The sequence below is a fragment of the Pinus tabuliformis genome, chromosome 7 (genome assembly GCF_031772625.1).
Source record: "Pinus tabuliformis cultivar Carrire ecotype Pingquan chromosome 7, CPIR1, whole genome shotgun sequence".
In the NCBI taxonomy this organism is placed as follows: Eukaryota; Viridiplantae; Streptophyta; class Pinopsida; order Pinales; family Pinaceae; genus Pinus; species Pinus tabuliformis.
This window is the reverse complement of record NC_142293.1, coordinates 1,028,623,189-1,028,644,810: the sequence shown is the minus strand read 5'-3', so window position 1 is coordinate 1,028,644,810 and position 21,622 is coordinate 1,028,623,189.

Sequence of the window (21,622 nt, the reverse complement as noted above, 5' to 3'; positions counted from 1 at the left end):
GTAAGATCCCATTTTTTATAGAGCTCGCGCCTTACATAAGCTATGCTCCCTCTCATCCTTTTTTTATGCAAGTTCGGAAACAGCTAATCCCAAAAACAGATAAATAACCGATCTTAGCTTGCACTCCAAAAGGTTTGCATGCCCCCAGGTATAAAGTACAATTTCAAGGCTGCCCCTACTTATCCGATAAAACATTTGTTTTAAAGGGTGAGGCTTACCTCTTTCTGGTTACCCAAAGATTGTTTCGTTAACACCATCAAACAAAAACACTTCCTCGGCAATGTCTACCGAATAGACAAGGGTGAATGACCTTTGCCAAACACGTAACCTTGACAAAAGAATCCTATTCCAGAACAACCCCTCTTCCATCCATGGACGGGGTACGGACTAGTCATACTCTTTCGCGGAAATTCTACCTTATACCCAAGGTTTTCTCTGCCCGAAGCAGACCAGGATGCATGCCCCCTGGGTTCCAGTCCCATCTTTCCGAATCACTCGCACTCATCGGGAAGGAGGACTGGGGGTGGAGACATTTCTTGATTGAATAGACCATTCAGGGTTGGTATGTGACTATTTGTGATGCGTGATCCTGGAAATGAAAGTTGGTCTACGAGCTTGACCATCCTTCCTTCGTGTGGAAAACACATTACTCTAAAGAGTGAGGAGACTATAGCTCCCATGCAATATATATAGTCTCGTCCAAGGAGTAGGTTATAATCCAAAGGTCCTTGAACGACCATCACGTTCATTTGAATGGTCTTCCCTTTCAATGTAACAGGCACATTGGGGAGGATCCCTAATGGTCGACTGGTTCCTTTATCAAAGCCCGAGAGATTTCTTATCTCAGGAAAAAGCGCCGGGGAACCCAGTGCTTTCCAAGCAATAGAGGAAAGGATACTCACAGATGCCCCTTCATCAATGATAGTGCCAGCCATTACCATTCTATAAATTTGGACTATGATTCTGAATGGTATACTGGCTGGCAACCGGGGTCTGCCTAGTTGGTTCCAATCAAAGGACACAACCAGGTTGCTTGGTGATGGGACTGAATACACGGCCGGATATGACCCTGACGATGTTCCTTCCTGCGATAAAGGAATGGGCGCATTGCCCTGATGCTCATCAGAGTCGGTGTTGATGAAAAGAATCTGGATGGTGTCATCCTTATTCTCTTCAGTGAGGGTGTCATTTGAAGATGAATCTTCAGTGACGGTGTCATTTGAGGATGAAACCTCTGAAGGGAGAACCGGGTCAACTGCCATTTCGACCTTTGGATTTCATCCGGTCTGGATTCAGAAGGTTCATTTTCAATGACTGATGCTTCAGCCGACCACTTGAGCGGGCCAGCTGTATTTTCAACCAACGAAGGACTTGGCAAGTGTTTTTTGTATCCAGGAGGAAGTCTCAACGGTGAAACGTATCCAGGAGGAAGTCTCAACGGTGAAACCGCGCGATCTTCCAAAACTCTCTTCGCTTCGTCTAAGAAGGGACAACGGTGGATGGCGTGATCACCTTCACACAGTCTGCAGGGGGATCTTGCTCCTCCTCTTTGTCTTGAACCTTCACTTTCGCTGGTTGACGGTAAGCATTCAACATGGCTATCAGAGGTTGATGCTCCCGAATTGTGCAAACGAGGGGACCAGTCCCTTAGTATCCGGGGAATACAGGGACAATCTCTATGGAAGTGGTCTCCTCTACATATGACACATGGCGATTTAGGCCCGGTCTGTGCTGTGTGTGGATTTTTGTCAGATGTCTTTTGCTTGCCCCCAGTCGCCTTAGGCTCCTTCTTCTTCTTCTCTCTCTTCTTCTTCTCCTTCTTCTCCATGGGAGCTTGGCTTTTGCCGGCTCTACCTTGCGAAGATGAAGGATTGGAGGAAGAGTTATAGGAAGTAGAAAGTTGGTGGGCAGCTCTAGACTCATCTAACTGTTGACTCGACTGTTCAGGAACCATGGTGTTCTGAACTACACTGGTTGAGAATAGCCAAATTGGCAGGCCAATTGTCAGTCCTGGAAGCGACAATGTGGCCATGTGGGGCGCACCAACTTCTCCCCAAGAGGAGAAAGGACTAGGATTTCCATCACGTGGAATTCCTTGGTTGGTGCGTTCCATGTTCTCAACCTACAGATCAACGCAGGAATAGGAGGTGATTATGTTCCGTTTAAAATAAATTTTATAACGACGCTTTAGACACAACTTGCTTTTTCACTTTTTAAGAGTCGAGAAAAAGCTAAAGATGACTCTAGTCTCCTTCGATGTTTTAACGAGCCCGAAGTGACAAATGCTCGGATGGACTTTTTCAATTATAGAGTTTGAAAAAGGCCAAAAGAAACTACTCTGGAGTTCTAGGCAGAGGGTGTGCCAAACTTTTCGCAAAACCACAGAATACGTTTTACGGTACGAGTGGTCGATCTTCGTGAATGCTGTGTTCACTGCATTGCGATCAGTAGGGCGGCTGACACGGCTTCCTATGGATAAAGGCTTTGTTCCTATAGGGGTCTCCCAATATATACGCGACGGTATGTGGGAGCACAAGTCCGTATTGATACTTATCGCTTCACCGTGGAGGAATCACCCAACCACTCAACGCTAAGATATCACGTTTAATGACGCCGGAACACGTCTCTAGCTTAGACCTCTATGTGTTTGCGTTATGTTTCAATGCGTTGTTATGTAAATTCAATTTATTTTAAGGTTGATCTTGTTTAGCAGTTTGCCTTTATGGATCACCACGAGATGTATAGTAACACTCCTAAATGCAGTCTAAGATGATAAGCAAGCTTTTCAATCTTTCAACTTTGAAAATCTTAACTACTGAGGGAAAAGAAAGACATCATCTTTTTACACAGATCATAGAGCACACACTAATGCACTTTTTCCTAAATCAACATGCAAACTGTCAAAATGCACATGCACAATGCAAGTATTTCTTTTCTCTTTCTTAATGTTGATGTAATACAAAAAGAAAGCTGTTGTATAACTTTGAATTCGATTTCAAGTGAAAGCAAACAAGCTTGTCCAAAATCAAAAGACACCTTAAGATTTACTTGTTTCGACACTAGAAATATATAAATTCAAACCATATGACGAAAGCAAAAGCTCAATCAGCTATGAACAACAAACAAGCTAACTCTTAAGATCAAAACGACACTTTATCACAGGTCTAGATCTAAGAGGCCACAGCAAGACTAGTTCACTTTCGTTATGGGAAACTGCAAATGATACAAGAAATACACAAAGAACAAACACAGTTTCTTTATACAACCGAGGCGGAATAGTGGCAAGGAAAGTTGGTTTCAGATAGGTACATTGACTGATAACAGGCTGCAAAAACAAGGATGAAAACAGGGCAATAAACAGCAGGGAACCCCAGTAGCACTAGGCAAAACTGGTTCAGCGCAGGTGGTACACTGTCAGTTTGACATTCAGCGCAGGTAGCCCCTTCGGGATCTGCGCTGAAATGCAGACTGCCTTCACAGTGTCTGCAATGAAGAGTTAAACTTTCGTTTTTCTCAGTTTCCGGGTTACAGATTGCTCAAAAATTCACAGTTTTTGGCCAAATCAGAAGCTATCAATCAAGTACACACTAAGGGATGAAAAGGAGGATGAAAAGCTATCACTAAGAGCTATTTAGAGTCCTTGTGGATCAGCTCTTCAAATCATAAACATGCCCAGAAACTGAGCTAGAGTAGCTGCCCTCTACTTTGCATTTGAAAGCTCCAAATGCAGTTCGATTCGGTACTCCCTGTGTTTATGAAATGAATAGAAAAAACACAAACAACCAACAAGATACGATCCCCAGTGGAGTCGCCAATTTGTTGTTGGGAAAAGTATCCAATACGGAATGACCCTATCCCATTCTAAGGGTGATAGTACCTAGATTCTTTAGGCGTGTGATTGAAATTTGTTTGGTTCTTTAGAGACCTTAGGTGCTTTTCATTGAGATTTTTATTTGTTTGCGTGTGAAGTAGTTAAAAGTCTTTAACTGTAGCTGAATTACCAAGACAGTCCCGTAGACTTCGGGGCCAGTCTCCTGAGATTATAAACGTGGCTGAGTTACTGAGGAAGTCCCGTAGACTTCGGGGCCAACCTCCTGAGGAAGTACCGAGCCAACTTGAAGGCTTAAAAGTCCTCGTAACTCCTAGAGACAGTAGAGTTGGGTCACCGGAAGAAGGAGTATCTTCTTTGATAGTACATCCTGATTTTCAAACGCCATTAGCAGAATATAATCCACAGTCAGTGTCTGTCTCCGAAATCGCTGGTAGCTTTTCATCTACTAGTGATATAGGTGAAGAACCCGAAACATCCAAGCCTGAAAGTGAATTTGCTGCTACTCTGACATTGGGGTTTGTTTCTCCAACTTTTAGTGGTCCTGGTTCACCTAGGGTAGAAAGAGCAATCACTCAAGATCTTCCTTCTGGACTTATTTCTATTGAAGAACTTGCTCCAGAAGAGGAAGAAGTAGGCATCCCTATCCCTGAAAATCAACCTGTCATTGAACTAAGGGAGCGTGAATCAATTTTTTACAGTCCACCTAGGAGTAGTTCTTGGTATCTTTCTTTGACTAATTACTTAGAAAACTCAGGGTTAAGTTTTTCACCACCTCGTGCTCCTTATCACTCAACACCTAGAGGTTTTTATACCCCCGTAAATATGTCAGGCCAGTCGTCCATATTTACTCAATCGCCCGAATCTTTTTTGTACGGCGGTCCATCTGTTCCCTCTGGGTATCAGTCCCTTTCTGGTACTTTTTTGGGAGCATCTCCTCAACCCATTGAGCAAGGGTTATTAACTGGAAGCAATGGTAATAAACTATTGAGCGTAGAAGACATTCTTATGATGTCAGGTTCTATTCCCAATCCTCAACCTCAAGGTGGCCAGTTACCGCCTGGGGGGCAGCCCCAATTAATGCCTAGGGGGCAACCTCAAGGTACACAATTTGCATCTGGGGGGCAACCTCAAGGACAGTACATACCTACGGGACAGTACGTTCCTCAAGGTCAACCCCAGACTCAATATGTACCCCAAGGTCAACCCCAGTATCAATTTATACCTCAAGGTCAACCCCAGTATCAGTATGTGCCTCAAGGGTATCAACCCCAAGGTCAATACTCGAACCAAGGTTTCCAACCACCCCAAGGTCAAACGTTTGTTCAAGGAACGGGAAATGTACCTTTCAATTATCAATCCTACCCTCAACCCGGTTATAGTCCTCAATATTCTCAATCAGTTATGGGTCAGTACCCCGGAATGAATATAGTGTGGGATCCATCGCAAACCCAACAGGTGTTGCAACCAAGTGTACAGTTGTCATCTCAAACTGGACAACCCCTAGTTTCTGGTACACCCCAGCAACCAGTCCAGTCTAACATTCAAACTTCTGTACCTTCGGTAGTTTCTCAGCCTGGGCCTAGTACACCTCGTACTCCACCTCAAATGACTGCTACAACTACCGCAACATCTGTTCAATCTACCCCACCTACTTCTGGAGTATCGACAACTCCGGTTTCTACTGTTCCTGTATCTACTCCTCAGACATCTTTACCACCGTCTAGATCTACGATTCAAACTTTAGTTCAGATGCCTGTAGGACAACCTGGTTTAAGTACGGTTGTCACGAGTCAACCACAATTCACCTATCAACCATACCAGGGATAGTACCAATTCAGTCCTGCTGTCTAGCAGCCAGTTTATCAGTATCAACCATATCTTGGGTACACTTATCAACAACCTCAACAACCCCAGTACGGTCCGGTTAATCCTAGTTTTCCGAGAGGATACAATATCCCGAACGCGATTCCTATTCCTATTTATCCTCGATATCCTCCTCCTGGGGCTGGTCTCATGACCCAGAGTTTTAGGGATCCTAATCGGCAGTTACCGTTTATCGCAACTTTGGACTTACCTGACTTGTCGCGCCTAATGAATGATCCCATTAATTATCTTCCGTTTTGGCCGCCAATGCCGAATAAGTTGCCCAGTGACATTCACAAGTTCGAAGGTAAATCAAGAGAGGACCCGTCGAACCATGTGATGACTTACCACCTCTGGTGTGCGTCTAACTCCATCAAAGATGATTCAATCCGTCTTAGACTTTTACAGCGCACTCTAATTGGTCTCGCAGCCAAGTGGTACATTGAGTTACCGCGAGGCACTTTTTATAATTTTAGTCAGTTAGCTACCTCGTTTTTAACTCATTTTCAGTTGCCAGTCCGATATGACAATGGCACGGAATTGTTAACTTCGCTAAAATAATCGACATCCACGTACATTTCAGATCATATTCATGAGTGGAGACGTCGACGTCATTTAGTGAAGGTATTTATTCCAGATCAGATCTTGGCTGAGTGGTTTGTAAAATATTTGTTGCCAAAGATCACTGAAGATGTTGCTAAAGCCGGAGTTGTTACTGAGGAGCAAGTCATTGCTCAAGCATAGTACCTTGACTTGGTCTATACTCAGTCGGGTACGTTACACAAAAAAATCCCCGATCTTCCCAAGCAAAATCAAACCACTGCAGCTCCTTCGGGATCTCATGCCACTGATGGTATGATTGGTACGGTTAACACCAAAAGTAAGAAGAAGTATTCCAAGAATTCTTCCCCTATCATAACCTTGCCTGACTCCCCAACAGGAGATTCTTCTGCAGAGATTTCCGCCGATATTCACGTTGTAGAGTCATCTACAGCCAAATCAAAATCCGGTGGGAAGAAGAAAGGAAAGAAGAAGAATAAAACAGACAAAAGTTCAAAGGAGAAACCTGAAAAGGTGGAATCCAATGATGAAAAACGCAAACCTCGTTATCCTTGTCTCATTTGTGACGATGAACATTTTACAAGAGACTACCCTCATTGTGCAGAGGTTGCGAAGATTGTCAGGGGTTCCCAAACTCCTGCTGTTTTGAAGGATCCTTTTCCGGCTCAAGACAGGAAGATGATAGGTTCATCCTTGACTGCCAATGAAGAACCCATACTGATGATGTCCCATGTTAGGATTGCAACTCGATCGCAATATTATGGTAGTAAGAGTCCTGTTGATGGTAAAGAAGCAGAATCTTCTCATTCTAATCCATCAACCTCAGCTCCAGGTTCCGATCCACTACAAATCGAGAAACCTAATCCAGACTTGGTAATCAAACCGCCCGCCAAGGGTATACTTCAAAAGTCAGCTTTCAATCCACATGCGAGAGCGGCTCAGAATTATAACATTGTTGAGGATTTAGTTGTTTCACCCTCAGCAATGTCGTCTTTGGAAGTGCTGCAATCATGCCCAGCACAACGTAAATTACTTTTGTCGGCTATAGGAGCTGTTGATGTTCAGGACCCGAACCTAATAATTTTCGATCTAGAAAATAGTACACCGCGTTTGCCTCATCAAATGGCTTTCCAGATTCCAGTGATAGTAAAAAACACGCCTATTTATCGGACTGTAATTGATGAGGGAGCCTCAACGTGTCTTATGTCGATACAGTGTTGGAGATCGCTTGGTTCTCCTTCACTAAATCAATCCCCGACGATTCTAAAGGCCTTTGATGGCCGTGGGTTTCATCCTTTTAGCATTCTACAGGATTTTCCTATAGGGGTTGAAGGAAAAACCGTTAGTCTAGATGTGAAGGTGGTTGATGCCCCTCTAGACTACAACCTTCTCTTGGGTCAAAGTTGGTCTTACGCTATGACAGCGGTCGTTTCATCGGTCTTTCGAGTAATAAATTTTCCACATAATGGAAAGATCGTAACAATAGACCAGCTGGCTTACTTTTCATCCGACCCAGCCTCTTCGGAGAGTATTCAGCATGTTGGTAAAACGACTATCCCATATAAGGATGTTGGAGTAGGATTAGTTAAAGATGCCGGTTTACTTGGGAAATTTTCCTTTTCCTCCAATCAACGCATCATCTTCATTTGCAACAATTCATATGATTACATCAGACACCATTATTTATGATGATCCTTGGATCGTCCCTTCTGAATCTGAGATAGGCTCATTTGGTAATTCCATGCCTTTGAGTCCATATGAAATTGCCTATGAAGTTGTGCAGTCATTTGCTGACTCGTTTTCAACCAAAAATGACTTAATGGATGTGGTCCATGAGGAATCACTTTTCACATCAAATTCGGATTTAACTACGTTTTCTGAACTTGTTCGCTCTGATGAGAAAATTCGTGAAATCCTATGCGTAGATGATTTACCATGGGAAGATCTCCATCACAGATCTTCATTTTTACCTGAGGATGATCGTTATGAAAATGATTTCTCATCAATTTTTACAACTGAATATGTCAAGGAACCTCAGAATCCAATGAAACATCCCGATTTAGAGTTAAATTTGCGAAACATCTCTCGAACTATTCCTATTGACATTTCGGTTAAGCCCGGAATTGTTGAGAACATTCATATAGGTTCCTCGTGTACAGATAACGAAATTCAATTATATAAGGCCCTATTTCAAGAATTCTGCGACATGTTTGCCTGGTCCTATGAGGAAATGCCAGGAATTGATCCCGCGATTGTTGTTCATGAGATCAAGACCTACCTGGACGCTAAACCCATCCGGCAACGTTTGCGTCAGATTCACCCACGAAAAGCTGCTGCAATTAAAGCAGAAGTTGAAAAACTGTTGAAAGCAGGTTTCATTTATCTGATCTCGTTAACGGATTGGGTATCGAATATTGTTCCGGTTAACAAAAAGCATGGAACAATAAGAATATGCATCGATTATAGGGACATTAATCGAGCCTGTCCAAAGGACAATTACCCAACTCCCTATATCGATCAAATCATTAATGATTGTGCCGGCAGTGAAATATTCTCCTTTATGGACGGTTTTTCTGGATACAATCAAATCAACATTCTACCTGCCGATCAACCAAAAACGGCTTTCATTTGTCCATGGGGGACATTTGCTTATTGCAAATTACCTTTTGGGCTTAAGAATGTTGGAGCAACTTTTCAAAGGGCGATGTCTTATGCGTTTCATGACATCAAGCACATTGTGCAACTGTATCTCGATGATTTGCCTGCTCATTCATTACATCGAGCTGATCACCTCGTCCATTTACAAGCAATCTTTATGAGGTGTAGGCATTATCGGATTCGGTTGAACCCACACAAATGTGTCTTCTGTATAGAAACGGTTCGATTGCTGGGGTTTGTAGTTTCGAAAGCTGGCATTCGCGTTGATCCCTCAAAGGTCGAAGCTATCATCAAATTGCCTCCTCCTTCGAGTCTTCGCTAACTCCAAAGTTTGCAGGGGAAAGCAAACTTTTTACGACAATTCATTCCTAACTACGTCGAGGTTACAAAGGGTTTTACCCGATTGTTGAAGCAAAACACTCAATTCTATTGGGATGAGATAGCTCAGAAATCTTTTGATGCACTCAAACACGCGTTGACCCATGCACCATTGTTGCATCCTCCCAACTACAACCAGGATTACTTCTTGTATCTCGTCGCTTCTCATTCCACCATTGGAATGGTCTTAGTTCAGGAAGATGAATCAGGAACTGAACATGTGATATATTACCTTAGTCGAACGTTAAATCCAATTGAGCTAAAATAATCACATGTGGAGAAATTGGCATTGGCAGCCATCCAAGCTGTCCAACGTTTTCGTCACTACATTCTACTATGTAAAACTACGGTAATTTCGGACTGCAACCCTATGATCTACATTTTGACCAAGAAATTTCTAGGGGGAAAGTACTCTAAATGGATTGTTATCATGCAAGAGTTCGACTTGGAATTTGAGAAATCTAAGTCTAAGAAATCTTTAGTTTTTGCGGAGTTAATGTGTGACTATCCGCGTGCTGACATGGAAACTGTGGCGAAGGAGCCCATTGAGGATGAATCCTTGTTTCTAATCAGCACTTTAGATCTGTGGTATGGGGATATCATCGTTTATCTCCAGACCCAATCCTTTCGGCTAGAAATTTCAAGGTCAAAACGTCGAAAAATTTGATTCCAGTCCCAACAATTCAGAATTATTGGAGATACTCTTTGTCGCCGTGGGGTGGACTCTGTTTTTCGACGTTGATTAACTCACGAGGAAGCTGAAAGGGTTCTAAATGACTGTCACTCTGGAGCGTGTGGTGGTCATATGTCTAGGTATGCCACAGCCCAAAAGATATTGCGCGCTGGCTACTTCTGGCCGTCTTTATTTAAATATTGTATTACGACGGTCCGAAAATGCCACAACTGCCAGATTTTTGATCGTAAGATGCACGCTCCACCTACTCCTCTCCACCCTATAATTTCCGTTGGTCCTTTTGCCAAATGGGGTATCGATTTTATTACATGTAACCCTCACTCGGTCGGGGGGCATGCGTATATCATCCTTGCGGTAGATTATTTTACTAAGTGGACCGAGGCGATGCCTACATTCGAGGCAGACGGCAAGACAGCTGCAATTTTCGTGTTCAATCATATAATTGCTAGGTTTGGTGTCCCGCAAGCGATAATCACTAATCATGGGCGTCATTTTCGAAATGTTATGATGACCGAACTTACAGGCCAGCTTGGTTTACGTCATGATAGTTCAACCCCTTATTATCCACAAGTGAATGGTCTGGTTGAGTCCATCAACAAAGTTTTAGTTATCATGATCTGACGAATCATTGGGATTCATCGGTCAAATTGGCACAACATGTTATTTTCAACGCTTTGGGCGTACCGAACTTCAGTAAAAACATCAACAGGGTTCACTCCTTTCCAACTAGTCTATGGTTTGGAAGCCGTGTTACCCATTGAATGCGAAATCCCGTCACTGCAAATGGCCATCGAGTTACTTCCAGCCACTTCCAAAGAGGAAAAGCGTTTGTTATACTTGGCTCAATTAGATGAGAATCGACGTGATGTTGCATTGGCGATCGAGACTCACGCAAAACGGATGAAACCTTAGTATGATCGAAATGTGACCCCTCGAAATTTTTCGGAAGGGGATCTAGTCTTAGTTTATGATCAAGCTAATGATAAATTAGGCGCTGGAAAATTTGTTCCTATGTGGCATGGTCCCTATCTTGTCAAGCGAAAGCTAGCCAAAGGGGTTTATGAATTGGTAGACTTTGATGGGGACTCTTTGGGTAAACCCAGAAATGGCCTTTACTTGAAGAGGTATTATGCTTAAAAGAATGGGTATGGAGATTTTTTAGTTAGGATAGTTTTTCTTTCTAGCTGGTGTGTTATAGTTTAAACAGTGTGCTTAGCTTAGAGAGTGTTTTTTCGTCATTATTCCTGCTTATCTTGGTTTTACTCTTGATATTGCAGATGTCGATGCCTCTCCAAACATACATTGGTTTCGCTGATGATGCTTGTCGTAATACACGGAACATCTCTTCCGCAGCTTGGGTTATCTATTCGCCCTCTGACGAGTTAGTATCTATGCATGGGGTAAGCCTCGGTCAAACAACGAACAACATTCCGAGTACAGTGCAATGATTGAGTTATTGTCTGAATCTATTTCATTTGGGATTCGGAGTTTGATAGTGAGGTTAGATTCTGAACTCGTTGTATTACAGCTTAATAGAGTGTATGCCATTAGAAATCCAGTGTTATTAAGATTATTTTTGAGAATGTGTCTCTTGGAACGTGAATTTGATTATATTGAATATCAGCATATTCCAAGGTCTTTAAATACATTAGCAGATGCAATTGCTTCTCGAATGTTAAATAGACATTTGCAATAATCATACATGTTAATTTAAAATCATTCCATAACATGATTAACAAGATAAGCCGGTAATAGTGATATATATATAGGAGTGTGTCAAAAAATACATCGTCTTTGATCATAGGTTGAAAAAACACCTTATGATCGGCAAAAATGATAAGTACAAAAAACAAAAATGTCACATGTGCCCACAATAGGCGATCATCCTATCACTGGTGATGATCTCTATAAGAAACCACTGCACGGGCCACCTTGCAAAGGAACCTCCTAAAAGGTCCCGGGACTCCAATCACATAGCACTGAAGTCGACGAGGAATGTCGTCTATAGTGGTCTCAGGAATATCTCCTGTCAAGCGCTCGAGATGACCCTCCAACTCGGCAAAAAACCTCTGTTGATTCGTCCTATGGGGCTGGCGCGGGTGCAACTGGTTGCCTCCACTCGAAAGGCCGGAGAGCGGCTGGTCGCTGTGGACCCACATCTGCAATTTAAAAGTTTTACTATCAGTTTTGAGACGATGGAAAAATAAAAAAAAATTAAAATAAGAAAATGTTGAAAAGGATTTTACCTGACTCGTCCCACTGCTCTCCTGGTGGAAGAACCATGTCTGGGTCACCACAAAAATCTATCCCAGCGTAAGGGAAATCCTGAATGGAAAAAACCTAGTTTTCCAACCATTGGAAATACTCAGGTTTGAACCGAGCACCTCTGTCCTCTCGTCCGGGTGACGGGCCATGACTGCGACCCATCGCATCAGTTTGGGCTCTCGAGGAAGCCCAGCTCTAATAGTAAGGTGCTGTGGGATCAGCATAGGAACCCTCTCCAGGCAAAAACTCACGACTAAAGCCCCATAACCAAAGGTCTTTAGTCGTCCGTTCTTGGCCCTGGTCAGTTGGCCTTTCACATTGGCCAGCCGGCATCGCACCAGTTGAAGATGGTGCCTCGAAAGTAATCAACTGCCATACGCATCTGGGATCCGGTGGCAATATGTAATGCGGCAGCTCCGCAAATTCTAGTGACAGTAAACGCAATCACCATGAGTTCAGGACAGGATATGGTCTTTATGTCTATCCCTTTGTCTCTAGCCTGGCTGTTGCAGTACTCTAGCCGGAGGCTATCGACACACTGGCCACCTGGCCTAGTCCCGTGCAGATTCAAGTCTTCACCTTTCTTAGGAAAACCAATCAAGAAATATATGTCCGCCGACTCGATTTCGAGCTAGTGGCCGCCAATGAAGAAGCACTGGTCCTGTATGCTCCATCTGTCAACCAGCCACTGTAAGAAATCCACCTGAGCCCTCATGCCAGGAATGGCCCAGAATTTGTACAATCCGCATGCCCTCAAAGCATCAAGTGAAGGCTGATGATTCCATGCGGCAGCATCCACGTCCTCATGCTCTCGTTCACGCCAATCTAGCATGATGTACTCTATGCATCAAGTATAAAGATTAATTAAATTGCTAGAAAATATTTTGATTGGTCCATTTTTGAGAATTTTTGGGTTCAAAACCCTTGCGGCAGGGTACGCACCCTCCGGGTTAGACATAGTGCGTGGGACCGCACTTTGTCTACACGGAAGGTGCAGACCCCGAGCTTTTTCCCAATGGAGAAAAATTTGGGGTCCGCAAGCCCGCAATGGTAAACCTGCGGGCCCCCGCGCACGGGTTTTGTGCCTAAAAACCCTCCCAAAAATGAAATGAAGGACTAAAACAAAAAACTAAATGGTTGAAAATGAAGAGTAGGATGATGTGGATTACCTGGAGAAGACGACGCTCGATTCCAACGGTTGGATTTTCCGAAATCTTCACGGGAATTTTTTTGAGCAAAAGCACTATTTTCTCACCCAAACTCAAATGGTAAAAATGAATTGACAAAGGCCCTTTTTATAAGTTTTTTGAGTAAATAAATCGCAAATTTGTTTATGTTTCACTTTGAAAAGGTATTTTGCGGCGTTTTTATCCATTTTAAACAGGTATGAGTAATGTTTGTGTTTTTGTGCAGAATAAAGGATTATTCAGGCGAAATCTATCATTTTCGATAGAAAAACATGTAGAGTCATCTTTAAGCTCTTTTCTGACTCCTAAAAACATGAAAAGATTGCCGAGTGTTTCTTTTAGACTCGTTAAAACGGAATTAAAAGACGGTCCACTTACAACTCTTTTCCGACCGTAAAAACATGAAAAGATTTCCAGATTTTTGTCGTTTCAAATTCGATATTGGTTATAAAATGACGTGTCATTGATCGCTTTTTTACTTTTTCAGGTCAAAGGCAATAATGACGAAAAGTACTCCTTGGTCGTAAAAGATCAAGCGGTTCTCTCAAGTATTATTTTATACTTTTTTGGGCTTGGGAGACACAAATTTACGAAAAAGGTCAACCCTGGAGTCTTCTTAAGTTTTTTCAGACTCTCTAAAATTGAAAAACGCCGAGTTTCTCCTATACTGGACTCGTTAAAATTTCACAGTAAAGGACCTGTTCAATTACAAACAGGAACAAACCACTCCTTCTTAGGGTTCGAATTTAAACTAAGTTAGACTCATCCGAAGGATGAGCTTATAATCAAGAAAATGTTATCCTCCTCAAGCTTGTCAAAAATAAAGAGGTACTTGCCAGAAACGGTGCGGGAAAAGAGAGAAAAATGAGCCTGTTTGTCATACTTTGTAACCACTCTTGAACACGACACTTTTATTCACCTGGGATGGAAATCCTTTGCCTAACAGTTGATCAAACCACATTGAAAGTCTTCAGCTGGTTTCTGGGTATTAACTTTGGGTCAATTGTCACCAAACCATCTGTCGTGTCGTTATGTGTTCAAGAGGTCACTGCCAATAAGCCATTCATTTGCAAAATATTTGTCATCCATCTTGACCATCCCTGAGTCAGTTCTTGCAACTAAATTTCTTCAACTTGATCTATGATTTCGTGTTGTGGGCTTGCCTACGACGGATCGCTTTCTATCGACATCAGCTCATTATCTAGAAAGATGATCTAGGAATCGTCAGTACCTTGAAATCTGCATGCATCAATGGCAGGTTTCTCGCCTTTGACGACAATTTACATCATTGAATTTCGATCAAAGGATTCCATGACATGCTCAACATCAACACATTTATTCGCATCTCATGGATTGTACTGAGTACTTTGAGAGCCATTGACATCACTGGTGGTTTCTCTCACACTTGTTAACAGTTTACATCATTGACTGGTAATCAAGTGGTTTCTACCATTTTCGACATCAACACATTCATTCGCATGGATAGAATCGTACTGTTTCGGGAAATAGAAATGAAGACCTTGGATCTAGTTTCCACAATCCAGGCTGCGAGGAATTTTGTATTCATTATATAATGGACTATTCATAAACAGATGGTTGCGCCCATACTGTGTCCACATGAATCTATACTTGTGATGTTTTAAAAGATCATTCCTGTATCAGAGCAGTAGTTAGTTTTTATAGTCAGTTTTGATCTGAGCATGGGAATTCCTACCTCAGCGATGATATGATCTCATATATATATTTTGCATTGAATGTTTTTACAGTTTCCAACCGGGTTCTCCACAAGATGATCCTCGAAATGATAAAGTACTTTACTCTTCCTAAATGATAAGAAATCCTCATCTACTACAGACTTTGCACTTTAGGGGGCAATCTGTTACACAAAAATATCGTCACCATGATTATTTGCAGTCAGTATGGGTCTATCATCACTTGTACTGACCTCCTAAGCAAGTCTCAGACCTCAGCTCTTCAAATCAAGCTTTGGAAATGAGAGAAAGACATTAAAAATCAATGTAACTCTGGTTCCGCACTTTCTCTCATGGTCACCTGTGGTCCTGCACCTTCTGTGTAGAAAAGTTGCGGACCTGCCCGCTCTGTCCCTAACAGTGTAGGTGCGGACCCCTATGAAAGTCAAAAGGCACAAGTTTTATCTTAAAAAACTCACTTTGGGTTAATTATAGAGGTTTCTAGAAGGAATTTTGACGTGGATTGTTCGCTTTGAGGTGGTTCATGCATCCCAAAATACAAGGAGCTAATCCCTTGATGAGAGGAGCTATCCCTTTGAAGGAGGGCTTTATCCCTTTGAAGGAGGACCTAGTAACCTCCCTCCATTGCACTATAAATACAAGCATTGGGCTGGTTGCTAGGGAGGTTAGAAGCTGAACATTTTTGAGGGTAAATGCTGGTGAAATCAAGACTTCCTAGTTGAGCTTAAGAGGAGAGATCACACATCTTTTTGGCTTCATTGGGGAGTGAGTGAAACTTGTCAAAGTAGAGGAGACTTCTTGTTGGACCCTGGGAGAAGCTTGTACAATGTCAAGGCAAAGGTTGTAAAGTTCTTCTTCTTTTGAATTAATATAATCAAACTCATTTTTCTCAACAAGTATCTTATGTTATTTGTTTCATGGACTCCTTGACTTTCATGTTAAATATGTTTTATGCAATTGGCTTTTCAGGTGCTATTTAATTTGTTTGCCTTGTTTGTGTTTGCAGATTTGCGAAAAGGAGCTCATTTGGATCAAAGGAGCGAGGGAATCCACAAGCTTGCGTTGGACCTAAGGTAGGCCCTAAAAACACTTGTTTGCTATTGTTTATAAAAGCATATTTAGAGAAAGATAGTGTCTGGTTGGTTTTCTTGTCATTAGGTCTTCTTTAGATTCTAGGAAGGTCTATCTTGTCCGCAAGATCGACTTATTCCGTGTGACAATTCACATTCCTCAAAATAGTGCCTCCACCCCTTTTTCATTAGAAGCCCTAAATGAATTATACCAAAAGCTAGTTTTTTCTCGAAGGGATAGAATTTTTGAGATTTTCGTACCTGAAGATACACAGTTTTGCAAGAAAAACCCTCCCTATCCCTCTTCAATGTTTCCAGAAAGAATCAAACAAATCATATCAATGCTCTCCTATTTATTAGGTTACTATTCTGATGAATGGGTAGATGAACCCATCTTAGGTTTTCTGTCAATATTTTCCACTGAAGATAATCCCTCTTAGTTGTGTTTGATTTCTGCCAATTTTTTGTTGATATGATCCAAGAACAATTCCTTAAACTCCAAATTGAAGGAATTTTCATATATGCTTCTGTTATAATGTACCTATTATTAATTTTTCAAGCGGAGAAATTCCATTTGCAGTGCAAAAACTAAATGAACAGGGGAAGCCACAATCAGTTATATTTTGGACCTTTATTTTAAGAAGAAATTTAGAGGAGTATTATTTCAAATACTTCATAGATCAGTGTGTGCATCCAACAACTTTTTTATTAACCAATCAGACAGAACCTAGGGTCAGTCAAGAAATCTAAAAGATCTTACACCTCAGTGAACAAGCAAAGACAGGTGACTGGTACTTGTACCAGAATTACACCGAAATTAGAGTATATGGTGTGAATTTACACCCTATAAGATACCCAGATAACTTCCCATGAAGATTTTTTCCTTGGAATACATCGGGCAAATGATTAATTTTGATGAAATCCATTTTGTTGCAGCCAAGAAAAAATCACAATTCAGAATAAAAACATAGGTGGGGCCTTTTATTTGTAATAGCAGGGCGGGAAGCAGATGAAATTATAAAACAAAATAAATTTCCCCTAAGATTTACCTGGTCATATGACCCATTTCAAATAATTTAAAAGCTTAGGATGGAGCAGAAGACTACACCATATGTGCATACTCAAAGACCAGAAATTGAAAAATATATGAACCAGGATCAGTGGGAAGAAAACACTTTACAAGAGGCATAGGTGCAGCTTCTGCAGAGGACCACTTCACATACTCTTGTTCCTAATGAAAAGATAGAGAAAATACTAAGAGAATAGGACTCACCTTCAGTCACAGAGGTCTCAGCCAAGGAGTTCAAGATTTACACAAATAAATCTAGGAAGAATCCTACAACATGGTTTGCAAAACAAGAAGAAGAACAAGCACCATCTACAATAGTTATGAAAGGTCTATTGTTTCAGACACATTCAGAGGATATATCTATAGGGTCCCCAACTTCATCATTTTCACAGGGCAATCCAAAAAACACTCCAGTATCAGAAATTGTCAAAAAGCAGAAAGAATTAAATATTTTTGAAAAGTACAAAGAGATCAAGCAAAGAAATGAAGCCCTCAAGCATGGCACCTATACACAGTTTTGGAACAAAACTTCCACCACTCATCATAGGCTCATGTCAGCATTTGACACAGAAAAGGGGAGAATGTTGATGGTATTCTCGCAAGCACAGGTCCCCCATCCATAATCAGTAGTAGATTACAAGAAAAGCACATTTGAGTTTGAGGCAAAGGATGTCCATCCTTTGGACCAGATTGACATGCATAGGAAAACTGGAGAGATGGTTTAATCCACATTCACACGAACTACAATAATTGCTTCCAAATTGCATATATCTTTAAGTAACATTCAATCACAGCTAAATCTTGAGAAGATTTATTCTTTGGCTAAGGATAATAGAATAAAATCCTTAGAATATCTAGTTATCAAAGAAGGGTATGATCTAAGAAACATAAAGGCAGTGGAAGTAATCATAAAAAAAGAAAAATGTTGACATTGCTTCTCTCAGAAAACAATTAAAACTGCCAACTACTGAAGATCCTCAAGCTAAGGAGATGGGAGAAGTGGAAAGTTAGAAAAAAAACATACTCATGCTCATCATTGAACAGAATGCTCAGACAAAGGAAATGGAAGCAGAAATGGAAAAACTCATCACAGAGAAAGAGCAGAATTCTCAACTCTCTATGGTACCTCTTGATGCAGTGCCTATTGCATCAATACTTCAAACAGGCCTTTCTACATCAGCTACAACAGCAAGAGCATCCACCTCTAAAACACCCCCTACTTCAACTACAGATGATTATATCAAACTAGCCCAATCAATGGAAAATATGTCAATACAAGGAGAAGAAATCAAAAATTTGTGAGAGGATGTAAAGGTCCTATAAGGAACAGAACACCAGATATGAAAATTATCTCCTAACAGAGCTGCAGAAATCCCATAGGATTACCCAAAGAATGCAACAATTAGAGAAGGAAACTACCATGGGTAATACCCTAGCTCAGCTTAAGTAGAATATCTGGAAAAGGATAAATGAAGCCATGATAGAAATCTGGCCATCTATACAGATCATATTTGAGCAGAAGGAATTAATTGAGAAATATAGTGAAGCTATTGAACAGATCAAAGAGTAGTTTGGTGATAAACCAAGTGAAGCTACAGATCTCATTAAGTTCCTCAATTCCAAAAATGAGGAGCTAGAAGAACTAGAGATTGAGGACAGGTGTGAGACAATACTAGAGGTAAGAAAGGTGTTGACTAAAAGAAACTTAATCAAACAACTGGAAGAAAAATGTCAGGTTCTCTACATAGGTGTACAGAGGTTCTTTAGCAAATTGGAAGTCGTCTACAAAAAGGGACTTCCCAGTTTACTAGTGATAAATGACAAGCTCAACACATGGCCAGATTATAGCCAGAAATTGATGGCCATTGCTAAAGATGGTACTAAGTTTGCAGGAGTGAAAGGAAACACAATAGGGAAAGAATTTTTAGAAGCACTGAAATATGATTTAGACATCCAGTCTAAAATAAAGCACATCTTTATTTCCAATCCAACTTTTTCCAAATATTCTGAAGTGGATGAGGTCTAAAGAAAGTTACTCAATTTTTCTATCCCTAGTGAACAACATTGGGATAATTGTGCAAGTTAATGGAGTAAGAAGATGATTTTGTTTTTCCAACACAGGCCCAACAGCGCTGCAGAAATTTGAGGGCCAGATATTCAGCAGTTCCACAAAGCTAGGGCCACCAATCTAAGCAGTTTTGGTTTTCCTATATTTTGTAACAAATAGATAGAATTGGTTTTAAAAATTCCTAAAATACATCCTGATCAAGTTTGACAGGATATTTTGTAATAAACTTAGAAATATTTCTCATTTTGAAGTATTAACGGTTGATTTTTAATAAAATTACTTCCATTTGATGGGTTGATCAATAATAAAAATAAAACTCTTCACATGATTCATGTGTTGGACTGTTTGGTGAAGTGCTTCTCTCAATGTCTATGTGTTTATTTCTTTTTTTTCATACTTATGTTTCTTAAATCTGAATTATTTTACATAAATTTGATGAATAGAATTTGTTAAAAGATACACTTTGATTATGGCTTTCGATAATTTAAATTTTTTCCTCTTATATTAAGTTAAAGAATTATTAACTTCTCTTTTTCATAATTGAACTTATTTCTCTTCTTCCATTACATTTCATTTAAATCTAAAAGATCTAGTCAGTTCAACTACCTTGCCCTGTGAAACTCCTTCGAAAATCTGAGACAGATCCATGTTAAGTTTGTAGACTCCATAGCCCAATGGAATCAACCAAACCAATTTTAAAATAAAACTTTGTGCTTTCATAGCTAGCCTAAAATTACAAATACAAAAAATTTAAATTTGACAGAGAGATCCCTCTCTGAGTTTAGGAAGGCTATATCCTAAGATCCAAAGTGGTTTTGTGGTTACCTCTGAGGCTTCTTTCACAACCTCGAAAATTACAGAGTGCTAACATCATCCATGCACAATTAAACAAAACACCATGATACGTCTGCAAAATTCCTTCCATGTGCTTTCAATATTTTATTTTCTGTGGATTCATTCAAACCTCGAATGATTTGGTTTGCATTAGTTTATCTTTCATGTCTATTGGTATGCTCGAATATATTTCTTGTCAATCATATTATCAGCTACATGGATCAACTAATGCGTCGGTGGCTCCATTGGAAATATCACTTCACGTGAGTTGGCCCATGTTCTTCTTATCTTAGGAGTAGGAGTAGCATTTCCTTTCTTGTTTTGTTTTGCTTACTTTTTTTTGCTTTGTCTTACTTCTTTCCTTTGCTTGTTTGCTTGTGCACCTGTAGGATTAGTTTCCGCATGAAACCGTGTTTGGATTCTAGAGACAAGCTGGATGAAATACAAGAGGACTTGTACATCTAGCAACACTTGGTTATCTATCTATTCCCTCTCTTTATGGAGCCCCCTAAAGGGACGGAGTCACTCACTATTCATATGGTGAGGGTCCTCTCCTCTCCCTCTCCCTTATGGTCGAGTACCTAAAGGTCCTATGGTCGAGCCCCCTAAAGGGTCCTTAACAGTCGAGCCTGCTTACGCATCCTTAACAGTCGAGCCTGCTTACGCATCCTCTCGATGGCGGCCCTCTCCTCTCCTCTCCCTAATGGTCGAGCCCCCTAAAGGGTCCTCTCCTTAACAGTCGAGCCTGCTTACGCATCCTCTCCCTTGGGGTCGAGTACCTAAAGGTCCTTATCAGTCGAGCCCCCTAAAGGGACGGAGTCACTCACTATTCATATGGTGAGGGTCCTCTCCTCTCCCTCTCCCTTATGGTCGAGTACCTAAAGGTCCTATGGTCGAGCCCCCTAAAGGGTCCTCTCCCTATGGTCGAGCGCCTCCGGTCCTTAACAGTCGAGCCTGCTTACGCATCCTTAACAGTCGAGCACCTAAAGGTGATGGCGGCCTTAACAGTCGAGCCTGCTTACGCATCCTTATGGTCGAGTACCTAAAGGTCCTATGGTCGAGCACCTAAAGGTCCTCTCCTTAACAGTCGAGCCTGCTTACGCATCCTCTCGATGGCGGCCCTCTCCTCTCCTCTCCCTAATGGTCGAGCCCCCTAAAGGGTCCTCTCCTTAACAGTCGAGCCTGCTTACGCATCCTCTCCCTTGGGGTCGAGTACCTAAAGGTCCTTATCAGTCGAGCCCCCTAAAGGGACGAAGTCACTCACTATTCATATGGTGAGGGTCCTCTCCTCTCCCTCTCCCTTATGGTCGAGTACCTAAAGGTCCTATGGTCGAGCCCCCTAAAGGGTCCTCTCCCTATGGTCGAGCACCTAAAGGTCCTTAACAGTCGAGCCTGCTTACGCATCCTTAATAGTCGAGCACCTAAAGGTGA